This window comes from Vanessa atalanta, chromosome 15 (genome assembly GCF_905147765.1).
Source record: "Vanessa atalanta chromosome 15, ilVanAtal1.2, whole genome shotgun sequence".
NCBI classification, from domain to species: Eukaryota; Metazoa; Arthropoda; class Insecta; order Lepidoptera; family Nymphalidae; genus Vanessa; species Vanessa atalanta.
The window spans coordinates 3,303,697-3,319,588 of record NC_061885.1 but is presented as its reverse complement, the minus strand read 5'-3'; the positions used below and the strand labels follow the sequence as shown (position 1 = coordinate 3,319,588).

At 30.5% G+C, this 15,892-nt stretch overlaps 1 non-coding gene across 1 annotated transcript; it reads left to right on the top strand.

Annotated features, from left to right (window-relative positions):
• Nucleotides 1-2,740: 2,740 nt before the first annotated feature.
• On the top strand, nt 2,741-2,812 carry Trnat-ugu. Its single transcript has one exon. It is a non-coding gene; the product is annotated as a tRNA-Thr (tRNA).
• The last annotated feature ends 13,080 nt before the right edge of the window (nt 2,813-15,892 follow it).

Here is a 15,892-nt window from a genome sequence, read left to right as displayed (position 1 = left end):
ATAGAAGATAAAAAATCATAAAATGCTATTGTGTAATAAAAAATGATACATAGTTGCCTCTATTTTATTCCCAATAAGATATTTGTGCCATTTGCAACTTGTACAATAGAGTAAATGAGAAAAAAAAATAATGTGAAAAAAGGGTCTCATTCCACCACCAGTGACAGATCTGCATTATTCACCCAGTCAATTAGAGTTCTGATTCATGGCAATAGACATGGATACTGCTAGAGTTCTGATGCTGCTTAGAGATGAGGATTCTGGACAATCGAAAGTAAAATAAGTACTCGATCAAAATTAATAGAATACGTTAATAATCATTAAATTTTCCAATGTAATTAGAGCGTCTTAAAAATATTTCAAATTGTATACGAAATACATATTAAAATCATAACATACGTTATATACCTCGTTAATTATAAATTAAGATAAAAGTCTTATGTTTAAATACATAGATAAAATATAATAATTTACTGTTACAAAAGTCGTGTCGGATGTGCTCGAATACCTTTAGGCAATATTGGAACTAATTCCAACTTATTGCTTCTTAGAAACACTCTGCTACACAGAGAATATTATAATGTTATTGTTGTTTTAACTATTTATTTTCATTTATTGTATTCGAAAGATATATATGAAAAGTTTTGCTGTCTATTCATTTATGAATGCGTACTAGAATAAATATTTTTTTAACATTCTATCTTTTGATATAACATAAACACGTTATTTTCATTTGTTTATTTTTTATAATAAAAATAAATACATTTGAATATTGTCTATAACAACATACCTATACAGTTGATATGTAAATCATAACAGAAGGGTTAAAACCAAGCAATACAGAATTTCCAAAAACTTGATATATGTTTATCCTTTATGTTGAAGATAAAAAAAAAAGTAAATTTTGTCACATTTTATACTGTGGGTTATTTTCTGTAGGATATATAAACTTAATAATTTGTCTAGTCTATGCTTGTGGCTTTACTGACTTTTGGGAAGTTTAGATAGAGTCGAGGAAGCATGACAAACAAACAAACTCAGTTTCATATTACCATATAACCAACACAACTTGAGTTATTATTATTAATAACAACAGACTAATACTAAAGTATTAGGTATATAGGTACTCATAATGAATATAGGATATTATATCAATTCTAATGAAAAAATCATTAGAATATCAAATAAATATAAAAACGTATGTGTGAATTCCTGAAATAAGAAATGTATTCACAATAGAAAATCTCATTTCACGTACTACAGCCGAGAGCATTGAACTTGTATTTGTGACTGACGAGCTCCTCATATCTATCTATGTACGCACAAAAGCGATGCCATTCCTGGTAAATACGAGTGTTACAGTTTGTTTCGAATACGGAATACCAATACATAGATACATACCAATAAAATGGGAATATCTGTGTGTTTCAAAATAACTACCATTTTAAGTTAATATGGATATTTTCAAATTATCAAAACAAAACAACCATTCATTAAATTTTTGAGATATTTTACAGGTATTCTGTACTTTCGTTTAATTTTTTACCAAAAAAAACAGTTAAACTAACAATGGTCACATTTTACTGCCGCTGTACAAAGCAATCAGTACTTTCTAGATACGTCCGGAGTAGGACTAAAAGCGTTGCTTTCGTATTGTTAAGATTAAAGACTTTTTAGCAATTCAATCCAAATTAAACTTTGGTAAATTTGCAAGGCAGTACATCTACTAAAAAATAGTAATTAATAACTGCATAAATGAAATTTAAATTAATCCCCTTTATATATTTGCATGGAACACATTCGAAAAGCAAAAAATTCAGAATTGTCATACGGTTGTCATATGTTTAATGCATTTATATTTCTTTTTCAGACATATATTTAGCCAAAAGGCCTACGCTATAACAGTTAAATTAGCGATGTACGATCAAATAATTTAATATAAATTCTTTAAGTTTTTAAATTAACATGGTTATTTTTATTACTAAAAGTATTTGAAACAGGATATTTACCATGTTTTTTATTTTTATTTGGTGGGTCTCGTGAACAAGACATTCGTAGATAATGTCGAAATATCGAGTTCATAATATAGATTGCCGTTTTATCTGTGACGTTATGTGCTTTGTCAAGCGCAGAGGACAATTAGCACACTACCCATCTGGCTCTCCAATGCAAATCATTAGTGCTTAAGGGTAGATTGACTGACGTTATGGTGGGCTATAATTGGTATTGAATAATGTTGAAATCAAACCTTTATATTACGATGTATCAAATATTATTGTGATTTTCAACGTACAATAAAGTATCGTAAGTGTTTTATACAAAAAAAAATATCTATTTTTAACCCAGACTATGTAAACATTTTAGACAAATATTTATCAAAGGATAATTTAATATCTAATTTATATATTCTTAATATAGAAGGTATAACATTGACTCAACTATACATCATATATTTATAGCTGGTTGGGTATTGTGTACGGCCCCCCTGGGAAGGTACAACCCAACACCTACTTAAGAACTCACGCGTGATGCTAAAACCAAAGGAATATTTTGTATTACTTTGTTTCATATCGAAGGGTGAGTGAACCATTGTAATTACAGTTTGCTGAGGATTAAGAGTGGGTGAGATGGTGACCACTTAAATTCAGATAACTCATTCATCGCTTTTATTAGTTAACGTATTTTGCAAAAATTCAAGACAATTTTAATTTGGCTTACAATATATCAAGTAACATCGTAAGCCTCTTTAGCTCAGTGGTAGAGCACTGGTCTTGTAAACCAGGGGTCGTGAGTTCAATCCTCACAGGAGGCACACGCGAATGTTTACTAAACAAATATTTTATTACTCTCAAGTATATATTTTTAATGTATTAAAACAAGAAAATAATTAAAACATTTGATACATATATTATATAATTATATATCAAATCTTTTAAGTATATATTATATAATTATTACTTACCAACTTATTATAATTATATAACTTGATAAGTAATAATAATAATTAAACAACTAATAAAACCTACATTAAATGAGCACATGTTATATATTTCTGTTTGTGCACTGACAACAGACAAACTCGGTTCTTATCTCATTAGTATATTGCGAGTATCTAAACTATGAGCACACGAGACGCCGAGCGTAATAACTTTAGCAATTTGAAACAAGCTACAATACATTTAATATGTCTGATTAAAAGTAAATATTGCTTTATTTAACTACATATTTACTTATGTGAATAAAGGATTTACTATTTCATTATCTCTGTGTATTTACACACGAATACATATGTACATACTCCACACACGTACATTCTATAAAAATGACGACACCTTCACTCTGTGGTAGAGATTTGTCCAAGCTCGTCTGTGTGGGTACCATCCATTCATCTAACATTCTACCGCCAAACAGCAATACTTAGTATTATTATGTCCAGGTTTGAGGGGTGAGTGAGTCTGTGTTTGTAGGCACAAGGAACATAACATCTGCATTTGAGATGTAAGTAATGGTTAATATTTCTTACACCACCAATGTCTATGGGCTGTGGTGACTACCTACCATCAGTGGATAATTTGCCCGTATGCCTACATATTTTTTAATAAAAAAACGGTACGTTACGACGTCATGACGTAATTTTTATAATGAGCAACAATGATTTTCAAGACATAACGTCACACGATGTCACAACGTGCTCTGTCACGACAATTTAACGTGTTTATTTGTGGTAGCCTAAAGTCTTACAAAACATTGCATAACAATAACCGTGGGGCTTTGATCGCTGATTTCATTTCTACATGAATACGCCATACAGTTCACTCTAGATTACATCACACAGACATAAAACCTCAATTCTTGAAATGTCGTGGTTGGAACCCTTTTTATCTTGTGGAATAGATAATAATTGCACTGTTTCGTTTCGTATAAAATTTCTTTCGCTAAATATTGTCTGTGAGATATTGCTTTAGGCAATAAGGTCTTAGTGTCACATCTTTTTTTCTTCTATGCCATCATTTATTTACTTTTGTGGAATAAAGTATAAATAAATAAATCGTAAACTTCTTGTAGCAACCACGGTTATATTTCATTACTATTTTCGATTTCTTTAAAAGTCAACCATTTCTACCATTTGACTGTGCATAACAATATTAATGAAAATAATAATATATAATCTATAAAAAAGCTAAATTTTTCATTTCCAGTACAGCTATTGGTACTGTTAATTTTTTTATAATAATGTCATCATTTCTCGGTATAGAAACGCAGTAAGAAATGGTTTTGTGATTTTTTGATAATACGGGACTGATTTATTCCTTCAACTTCATTCAATTAAGCGGTTAAATCATGCTTCCTAACAAACCAAGTCAAATAAATAAATATGGCAATATACATATAATACATTTAATATCGTTTTTATATTACGGTAATACATAAATAATAACTTTGTACATGGCCAGCGCAAATCGTTTAAAACTTTAATACATCCTACACGTGTAGCATAAATGTATTGTACTCTAGTCTGATTCCAATTTCAAACACAATAATGAACTGACGTCGTGAAAATGTTTCATCTGTACACATATACATGTGTGACAACTATGTAGTAACAATTTCCGCTTCGATATAGATATTAACGTAATAATATATATTCTTGAATTAAATTTGTGATTTCAATAAGTATATACTAAAAATATAAATATAAATAAAGTTGAAAAAAAAATTTCATAATAATTTTGATATAATTTTTTTTTTTTTTAATGATTATTAGGCATATATTCAACATTTTAAGACCCTAAACAAAAAATAAATGTTTCAGAATTATGATTCATTTAACTCTGTACTATATTTATGTAATGTGTATTATATGTATATTATAGGTAACAAAATAAACGCTATGGCCCTCAAGATAGGGGAGCAAAAATCTAAACCATTTGTTCAAAATATGTTACGATATTAATAAACGAATATCAGTGGTCAGTAGTTGAAATGTACGGAAACAAAAACCGATACGTCGGAAACGACTTGGAATTTATGACACTATTTTCAGATTTTAGGCGAGTGTGATTAAACTAGACTGATACTCCATTTCATGTACGTAAAACGAAACGTCACAATAGTTAAACGTCGCAAATTAAATTTGCTTAAAACCTTTCTCCGTCGAATCGGATATACAAATAGTATTATTTATGGCTGTATTCCGAAGTACTTTTACTGGAGCCCTATTCTATCTATTTATTAGCGTTATCGATACGATAGCTTTTGAAAGTGCGTTTCTGAACAACGCTATGTCAGATAATGTATGCCATCTATTACTTATATAAGTTTTTCACGTTAATTTTTTAATCAATCTTCGGATCATTATGGACATTATTTACCATTTAATTATATATATATATATAATGTTATAGGTAGGCGGACAAACAAATGTGCCACCTGATGGTGTGCGGTCACCACTGCCCATAGACATCGGCGCTGTAATAAATATTAATAATTCCCAGACGGCCTTGCACATAGAAATATTAGTGTATTCAAATTGAAGTTATTAGGCATAAGGGCATAAGTAGCATTATATTATTTCTTATTTAAAATACAAAATTTTAATGCGGAAGCCCCTCGACCGAAACTGGGTTGCTCTCCCCTAAATCCGATCCTGAACCCTGTACAGTACCCTGAAACTTAAGCTGTAAGAGAGACCCTACCGAAATGTTTACAGATGTCGAAATTAAATTGACGTAAAGCTTTGGTATGAATATATATAAAAGATATTATAATATACATTATAGTTTGCTAGCAACCCGTCCCGGCTTCACTTGAATACAGATTATACAACTTTTAAATTGAAGAGCAAATATAAAAACAATATTGTTTTATTAAGTTCAAATTCTCGGCTTTTCTCTACAAAATAAGGATTTATACATATAATCTCCCCTCTATCACTCTTTTTATTTATAAAAAACACATTAAAATCCGTTGCGTAGTTTAAAAGATTATAGCAAATAGACGGCGGAAAGCGACTTAGATATATATATTTATATTACAAAATCTATATGTATTAAATTATCGTAATTTATAACTACTTACTATTTATTATTGATAACACTAGGAGAAGTTAAAAAAATAATTTCAAATTTAAACGTTTTTGAATGGACCCATCTTGACATAGGGGCCATTCATTTATTACGTAAGAAGGTTTAGGGGCGGAGGGGATCGACCGTGTCTTATGTTTTCTTACAAGGGGGTGGAAAGGAGTCTCGATAGTTCTTAAGTAAAGTCAAAAAAAATGTGCAAAGTTAAAATTATTTGAAAAAGGTTCGATTGTCGAGGTTTGCTCGGATGCGTATAGGTATAAAACGATATTTCCATTCCCATGGCAACGGGCGGGCCGAAAAATAATGATTATTAGTACCTTTAAAATTATGAATAAATATTTCAAAAAATTGATTCTATGAAACATAAACATTAAAATAAACCAAACGTGTATTCATTTTTTTCCATTAGATTTTTCGGGGTCGGCCTATTCTTATTTTTTCTTATAATAGGGAGGGAGGGGATCAAAATCAAGCGAAAATAGTCTTACGTAATAAATGAATGGGCCCATATTAGAGAACTGTTAGTCTATTCTGTTAGAAGAAACCCGAAACTCAACGCAGAACACGATCTTGAAATGACAGAATGTGATATAGACATCTACTATATTACAAGCAATATTGAAATACGGCATTAACTATAATAATTATAAAAATTATAGAATACACGCATCAAAATGGCGTATCACTGTAAAATTGATTGTCAATATTTAACGAGTGAGATCTGAAATGATTTCTTAAATAATCGGATATCTGGGTATCGGCTTTATAAGTAATAAGTACGTTAATAATGCATCTTTTGCACAGAATTTGTAAACCAATAGTTTGTAAAAATTTAAAATTACTTTGAAAATTACTTTTAAAAAGCACTTTTTATATACATAAAATCGGCTTAAACGACCGTTAAGATTACTTTGAAACTCTGAAGCCCCGAATTTCACAAGAAAAATATTAGCGACATTTATCCCTGCCAACTCCATATTTAATTTAGTTCTGGCCTAATTCGTATCGAGACCCAGACGCTAAGGCACATTGTATCATTAAAAATTCGTCTTGAACTTATGATAATTGAATTTGTTATCAAGGTGAAATATTAAGCTAAGTAGAAATAACATTTTTACAGGCAATATTTATTTTAAAAATATTCTTACTGAAATCTTATAGTAAAATAGATACTTACATTTAATTCTATATTCGAATCTAAATTACAAATAAGTGTCATTAAAAACAATCAAGAATTCAAATTCTCATTTCTACGGAAAATTAATCGTAATTTGTCAATTTTAGATCAATTCTAGAATGTAAGTTCCAAATTAAAAAAAAATAGAAATGCTCTCAGCAAGAAAATATGAAGTTGGTACATTTATTTTATAACTTTATTATTACCGATAAGTATGTAAGAAATTAATATAAAATAAATAAGAAATATGAATGCTATAAACATTATTAGATAATTTATATTATTATATTAGATGAAAAACTGTAGAATTAATTGGAATCGTAATTTATCCAAGGCTTAATTTAACGACTAAGGCCAAAATTGTACTGTTACTGCCCATTTCAGAGGAACGGTTTTTTGGTTGCAAATTATTTGGGATTGATGATAACCTCTAACGTATTTATTCGAATGTACTAGGATTAATAAATTAAATATGAAAAAACGACCTTTACTGATTAAGATAAAAATAGTTATTATGAGGGTACCTTAAAAGACACATCTATACTTTTCAGCATGTTTTTTTTAAAACCTATAATTTTCTTCTACATTGTTTTGGTGTATCTCTTAGTGTTTAGTCACCGTTCAACCATGTAAGCGTGTGATAACCGTTAGGTACGTACGTTACGTACGTTACGTACGTTACGTAACGCGTTACGGCGCCAGTCTGTCTGGCTTCCCTTTCTCTTCGCATACGGCAACGGTAGGCAGACTCCTCCTCTCTCACTCTAACTCTCTGTCGGGCGTCCCGAGAGGCACACTTATTTTTGTATCAAAACACAAAAAAACCGTGGGGATATAATTAGAGACAGCCACTTTATTTATAATTTTTTTAATTTCAATTTATAAATCGTATGTAATATAGTAGATGTCTATACACTAGATACTATTGTAGAAATATTTGGATATCGTTTTAATTTCGCAATCCATTAAAAATTCGTATGCAGTCCCGCTTTTAAATCCACGTCGGGCCGCGTTAGCAAATAGGTTTAAAATATTCAGTAGGGACAAACGAGTTACAGCCGAAAGAGTTTAATTTTAATCCCGGTTCAGACTCGCCGATCTCGCTTTATGAGAAATTGTTGTATGACTTCATTATGAACATTTGTGGCAAGGATTATTAATGTCAGACCTTACTCGGTATTAGTATTTAAACTTATATTTAGGTAAATGTTTTAATAAATTGTTTGGTCGTTTAAGTTAAAAAACCATTTTCTCTTTTTACATCATAAGTGATATAAATTTTATTTATATAAAAAAAGAGGTTCCATTCTACGGAGTTAAAATTAAATATAAACACCGGCAATGAAAATCTACAATCTTGTCAGTAAAAATAATGGAAAATAATAGAAAGGAACACGACCAAATTGAGTAAGTGGTCTCCATTAATAGATAATGATTTCTGACACCGTCAATTCGCAGCAGACGAAGGCAATTGAAGAGATAAATGCTATGTTCCTTGTGCTTGTAATACATAATCACACCAAATCACACATATAACTAAAGTTATATAATGTGACATCTCTTTTAATTAGTTAGGTAATAATGTAATATCTTACCTATTTTATAAAATACCATCTAGAGAGCTTATTTAAACCAATATTTATGGATAAGATTTGGCTTTTAGACATTAAATACAGAGAACTTTATAGGATCCCTTGAAACTAGTGTAGGAAAGCAACGCTTATCAACATTTCCCACAAACACTGAACTTAAATAGCCTCATATTTAGTAGTATTAAGGACGAGACATTCTAACTGTACAGAGAAGACGGTCGGTAAATTATTTAACCAGAAAATACCATGCTGTCTAAAATCTGAACGTGATCTACAAATCTGGGGCTCGCGTTTATCTCATTACGACTGTTATAAAATTTATGAATGAACATTTTTACAAAAGTAACTTCTCGCTCAGATTTTTTTTCTGTTATATTTTCGTGATGTTAAAAGGAATGAGTAACCTCCTTCGCTGTATTCGCTTCCTGTGCTCTTTTTATAATTTTTGCTCGCCATTAATTACTGACTTTGTGAATAATATCACGTTTTACTTAGCTCTTTACTTTTGTATGAAGTTTAACTCACGCTTTGTTCTTTATCATTAAGTCCAAGATCTACAAATATATTTACAAATTTCTATGGAGATATTTTTAATCTTTATTCGATCGTCGCTAGGCTTCTTTAATAAGTCGACTTAAGATAGTAACTGCGACAATATTACTCAAGTTGAAAGACGATTACAAAAATCTTGCGCCATCATCCGCATCGTATCTTATATCTGATTTCCAACAAAAGTTTAAAAAAAACATGAAATATTATTCGTTATGGTTCTATCTTAATCGTGTAATGTCATTATATATCGGCCAACGTTACAAATCTTGTCATTGACGACTTTTAAATTTACATTATTAACTCTTTAGTTCACGTGTAGCTCATTGTAGATCAGTTTTGTCGCCATTGTTTTGGAAAGAGTCAAAGAGTTTAGGTCGTCAATTTTCTCTTCGATTACGTTGCCATAATAAGCGATCTCAAAAAATATGCCACATATGAAAATAATATGGAATATTCCGATACTGGAGTCACCCTCATACTTATAAAGGCTCATGCCTAAAACCAGTCACAAAACCTTAAGTTACTCATAAAATCTAATCTTATTTTAGTAATATACTACACAACCTAGTATAGGTCTTTCCTTATACTGTACATTATTATATATACAATATATCGTATACGTATAATTAATGAAAGTTACGTATAAATCGGATTATTAGTTTTTAAATTGAGTTGTCTACGTAAATATAAAGTATAGTAAGTAAAGTAGGTATATTTATAGTCTTAAATTAGTCTGATATTAATTATTACTCTAATAGTATAATGTACATTAGTCACGTAACAGCAATCATTCTTATAACTATTGCAACTAAGAATTTAGTTGAATGACACTTAAACAAAAAACACTCATGTAGTTAGAGTGAGACAAAGTGATTTGTTTCTGAAAGTCATTTTAGCCATCGTTTAAATTAAAATGTCATTAATAACTAAAAACTGAACTTCAAACGAATATTTTCTCTGAATTCACTTAAGCTACATTTAGAGATCAGACTATGTGTTAAAGTGGTAGAAACAAAAAAATGACCTAGTTCTAGACGCAGGGTCATACTAAAGCGTTACAGAACACGATGACCTTGTTAACTCTTTCGTGCTCTGAGAAAAATACAGACCAGGTGATAAATATTTAAGTCAAGTCGGTTTGTACAAAACGCCAACTTGCCTTATGTTAGTATATAGGTCAGCTTTTATTTACTAGCTTTTATTTAATTTGATTTTATTTAAAGACGACGAACAAATGGGCCACTTGGGCCACCAAGTGGTCATCCTTGCCTATAAGGGGCATAATGCGCCGCCAACCAAGAGACTAAGATATTATATTTATTTGAGCCATCACTACATTCGCTCAGATCGAAACAAGACTCAGGATATTACTATTTAGAGGTAGAATAATTTGTCAATGAGTAACAAGGCCAGACAGGGCTACACAAAGCGCTTGCATCATTAAAATTTAATTATGATTTAATATTTAAATAAAACCTGAAGTACTTTATTCTGGCTGTATCATAAACATTTGAAACTGAGAAAAAGTTTCAAGAACAATACAATAAGTCCTGAACTAGTGCTGCAGCAGCTTAGGAAATATATCCTTAAGATAAACTGCAAGGCAAATGTTAAATAATACGATGCATATGAGTTTTAATTTTATTAAAATAATTAATTCTGGGGAATACTATTACTACATCTTAACTCAGACAATGTTATATTCGTGTAAAATTGGAGTTTAAACAAAGGATTACCACCGTCGACGCAAAAAACATTCGGGATGTATAATTCCACGAATTAAAAGTAATGACATTTCTAAAAATAAAGAATTAACCTATTTTGATATTACCAAATTCATATTTATTATTACTAACAGTAAAACATTTAAGAAGACAATAGCAACTGATATTTCCCTTAGATTATTATCGGTAACGCAGGAGAAAAGTAGGTCACCTAATCCATATTGCTACATCAGAAAAATTGCTACAGGGGTCATGTCAGCTGTATTTCCGTGTGATAATTTACTTTTCTGAAGTACATCTGAACGCAACATCTTCCTTAATTGCATTTTATATTTAGAATATTGGATATCGATATTAAATTAATTGGATAGTAGTTTATCGATATCCCTATAATTACGTCTTCATAATCAAAACCACAGCTATTTTTGTTAGGTAATCTATATTTCGAATAGATAAACTTACATTAATATTATAACAAAATATGTATTTATTAAATATATGTAGGCGGAAAATCACGTATTTATGAAAAACACGTGCCCGGAAATTATTGTTTTAATTATTTTTAATAATTGAAAACTGTTTGATTATTAGATTAATAATATTTAGTGAATTTTGAGATGTTAAATTAGTGTGGAATATTTCAAACACACAGGCACGTGTTTTTCTTAAATACGTGATTTTCCGCCGACATATATTTAATAAATACATATTTTGTTATTATATCCGAATTTATAAAAATAAGTGTAATCGATTTCAGAATGTTATTTGTATTGCTTTGGAATTAATACAAGATTTTTCCCGCGTAGAACTAGAATTAAAAGGGCTGTCATGATTTTATTCCAACCTCAGAATAATAAGGTTATTAAAATTACCAAATACAAATAATAAAATTCAACAAAAACAATTACAAATAAAACAATTCCTCGTACTATGTTATTTGTTATAAGTATTATCGAAAATGATTTTAATCTTTCTCGAGGTCGTTTCGAAGAATCTTTACCTTATGAACAACGTACTTACTTTCATGACTTAAATTTTGTAATGTTTTAATCGAAGTATGCAGAGTGCGTTCCTTTCGGACCCGGACTTGTGTAGGATATTAGTTTGTCAGACCTTCGTCTAACCGCAGACAGTTGACATTTGGCAGCTCACGTGATGTTCTATATTTTAAGCCACCCTTGTGATCCTTAGATGGCAATTTGATTTTCACTTGATATACAACTACTATCACATTTAGTTGTTTATACTTTTCTGTATAACATAGCAATGTAAATCTTCATGGAGCTGAATAAAATATGATTAAAAAAGCATTTTTTTTGCGTTATTTTGTTTTTCTTTAAACTTGTTTTGCTACTCTAACGTGGTGTGTACTTTATTTTCATGATTTACAACAAATAAATAAATAAGTAGCACTGTTCAACTAATTATGAACTTAAAACTACATTTTACAACCATAATATGTATAGTAATCAGATTAAATAATAATGTTGATGCATAGTTAACATGACTCCCCGTGCAGAGTCATGCAATTATTTATTATAATTTAAATTCAATAATTCGTTCTAAGTTTTTAACGGATTTTTAATAAATTAAGATTTAACAGATTTTCAACCACGGCGGCCAACCTCAAGGAATTGCTGCATGAAATATTACAGTACATAAGTATGTGCGCAAACATGGGGCGCTTGTATTCCCTCACTCTACTGGCATTTTCTGAGTAAATTGTCCCAATCCGTGATCTGATACCAGGAACTCGGGATTTAAAGGGCCTTATAAGTTAATCACTATTCCGACGAGACAGACAAATCATAATGACTATTCAATAATTTATCACATCATTTCGGTGAAGAAAATGAGCGCATTACGCACCCCTTTATGAACCCTCGACTTCTTATTCGGGAGATTATGTAAATGCGTGCAATGCCAGCGATAACCGTTTCAGGAAACGGATTTAAACAAATCCAATTTGAAATATAGAATACTGGGTAAGCTTAGCGACCCCGAGTTTGTAAGAATGTAAAGTAAGGTTTTTAACTGAAAAATATTTATTTTTTATTGTGAAATACTAATATCTCACTAATTACCTACAAATGTAGCAGCATAAATCTTTTTCTTACTATTATAATCATGTATTTTTATCTTGCAATGAAAATTTTTTGACAGAAAAAACAATAACTATCTATTTGGCCCCCCCTCGGCACTGAAATCTGTAGTTATATGGGTTCGTGTATAACTCCTTCGATTAGGAAGTAAACTCACTAATTATACAGTAACCTTTCGCACACAAGCGTTCGATATATTTTTTTTAAATTTAGCAACAGAGGCATTTTGAACGCTTTCTGGGATCCAGTTGTAAAACCGTATTCATTGCCCCACAAAAGAGCTACTGACTCTGCAGTCGAGTAACAGAAGTAACAAGTTTGTTTTTGTTCCTTGTACCAATGCTACGAGTATCACATTTCCTCATAAAATCATTCATATTTTTCCGTACATACATAATATTACAGAATATGTATTGAAAAGTAACAGGTAATATCTTAATTTCTTTAAATTTATACCTTAATGATTGCGCGAATTGCCATTTTCTATAGCAAAAATGCCATGCCATAAGACCTGACATCCTGACTCCCTGACATTTATCTCAATGATAGCCATTACCAGTTTCTATGACGACACTTTTGTTTGCTACAACTTATCACCAGGGTATTCCTAAAAATGATTTTTTTTATGATATCGGTAGGCGCACGAGCAAATGGGCCACCTGATGGTAAGTGGTCACCACTGCCCATAGACAATGGCGTTGTAAGAAATATTAACCATTCCTTACATCACCAATGCGCCACCAACTTTGGGAACTAAGATGTTTCGTCCCTTGTGCCTGTAGTTACACTGGCTCACCCTTCAAGCCGGAACACAACAATACTGAGTATTGCTATTATTTCGAATAATAATAATAATTTTATATGTTATGAAATTAAGATTCAAAATAAATATATTTTAAAATAAAATTTCCAACATCAAAGGCTAAGTTTCTTCTTAGTTTTTTATAAATTCTGAATTTTCTTACAGTATTGAAAATTTAAAATGACAAAGCAAATAAATCCAATTAAATTTTTAAATTACGTTTTTAAAAAATGCATGCTCATGCACATGCAATATGCAACGAAGTTCATGTAACGTCACGTATGATGACGCTGTTATCAGAAGCGTCTAGTTTACATAACGAGATAGCAGAAAATTTTCAGTTATTCTACGGCCGCTGGTAAATTTTTCATGAAAATTTAAACGTTTCAGTAACATTTCAGAGATTATTTAATTTTGTTGTCTAGATTATGTTTCACATCCAAAATGCTTAAAGCAAATTTAATAAACTTATTTGGTAAGTACAGAAAATATAGTGCTTATCGATAAAATAAAAACTAAAATATAAATATTTGTAAATAAGGAATATACATATTTGTTATTGAATATATATTCCTCAATATTCCTGTAATAATATTATAACGAATTAATCAACACAACAGTTGTTCTCCAATTATATTATTTACGATTAAGACTTTTTTTTTTAATGTATCAATTCAAAATATACATAAATGCAACCGGTTATATCAATTTCATTAAATATCCAAAAGCCTCGACGTATCGCTTATATCATAAAACGTGAAACCAAAATACTAATACTGGTAAATCACTAATTATAATTATTTCATTAATTACATTTAAAATAATTATGCATGTGGTTAATAAGGCTTAAATATGATATTAGTCGTATCCACGTTTATATCGAGAAGTACTCGTAACTATCTACATATTATTTTAATACGCGTACTACGAATATTATCGGTACATAGCAATAACATACATCTATACACATACATGTAGTGATAATAAATAAAAATGATTTTTACTAATGAATAAATATATTTTTCGTATTATGATAATAATTAAAACAACAAAAAAAAAAAAAAAATTTCATACCAGCTACTTGCACATGCTAGTTACTTTCATGTGTAAACTTTAACTGGCATACTTGTTTCGGGCAAGCAAGTCATTTATATATTAGATTTACTGGCATGCAATGTGAAGAAGGGGCTCGCGTACCCTTGCATGACTGCTGAACTAACACGTGTGAACTTACACGACGGCAATGAGCATGCCAGTTGGCGACCAAATCTTTTTTATTTTTCTTTTCTTTTTTCCCTCATTAAGTTAGCCACACATTTCACTGTACTAGCTAGGGCCGGATCTACCATATGGCTTTGGCTGTTATTTTAATTTTTCCTTTTTCAAATTCATTTGCATTCTACGTGTATACCAACCCGCATTGATCAGCGTGATGGAATAAGCTCCAAGCCTTCTCCACAAAGATCAGAAGAGGCCTTAGCCCACTGGAATATTTATAGTCTGTTACGTTACTACAATACTTGCAATATCTATTGAGTGTAGATGCATTATCTCATACGATAGATCGGATAAACAACAACACTATTTCCAAAGCTAAAACTTGGCTAAAACTCACTTGAAATTGTGATTACTTTCCTTTGACAACACCATCAACCGTTTATAAATCTGTGATCCATAACATTAACCAAAGACAGGATACGCTAAAATTACCGGTATACCATTATCTTACAGTGTATATTGCTGTAAACGCTTCATAAATTTCAAACGTGTACGGTTAGTGTTGTGTAAGCGATGCACTAATGGAGTACACTAGAAACAATGTGAAAATCTCAAATAGTACCACAACGCCTTATGGAG